The sequence below is a fragment of the Alexandromys fortis genome, unplaced genomic scaffold (genome assembly GCF_014885135.2).
Source record: "Alexandromys fortis isolate MF-2015 unplaced genomic scaffold, M_Fortis_MF-2015_v1.1 scaffold_351, whole genome shotgun sequence".
In the NCBI taxonomy this organism is placed as follows: Eukaryota; Metazoa; Chordata; class Mammalia; order Rodentia; family Cricetidae; genus Alexandromys; species Alexandromys fortis.
Genome location: NW_026068251.1, coordinates 143,849 through 144,223, shown reverse-complemented (window position 1 = coordinate 144,223; position 375 = coordinate 143,849).

Here is a 375-nt window from a genome sequence, read left to right as displayed (position 1 = left end):
GTAGGGGACACATCATCTATCCCAAGCGTTTATTGTTCACAGAATGCACCGTCTCCCTGGGATCTGTCCCAGCTGGGATCCAAAGCTGAGCAGAATGGATAATACATCTTTTGTTGCATTTTTTTTCTTTCTTTCTTTCTTTCTTTCTTTCTTTCTTTCTTTCTTTTTTTTCTTTTGGTTTTTCGAGACAGGGTTTCTCTGTGGTTTTGGAGCCTGTCCTGGAACTAGCTCTTGTAGACCAGGCTGGTCTCGAACTCACAGAGATCCGCCTGCCTCTACCACCCAAGTGCTGGGATTAAAGGCGTGCACCACCACCGCCCAGCCATTTGATGCTCTTGAAGAGGACCTACAGAGGGGTCAAAGCTGTCTGCATTA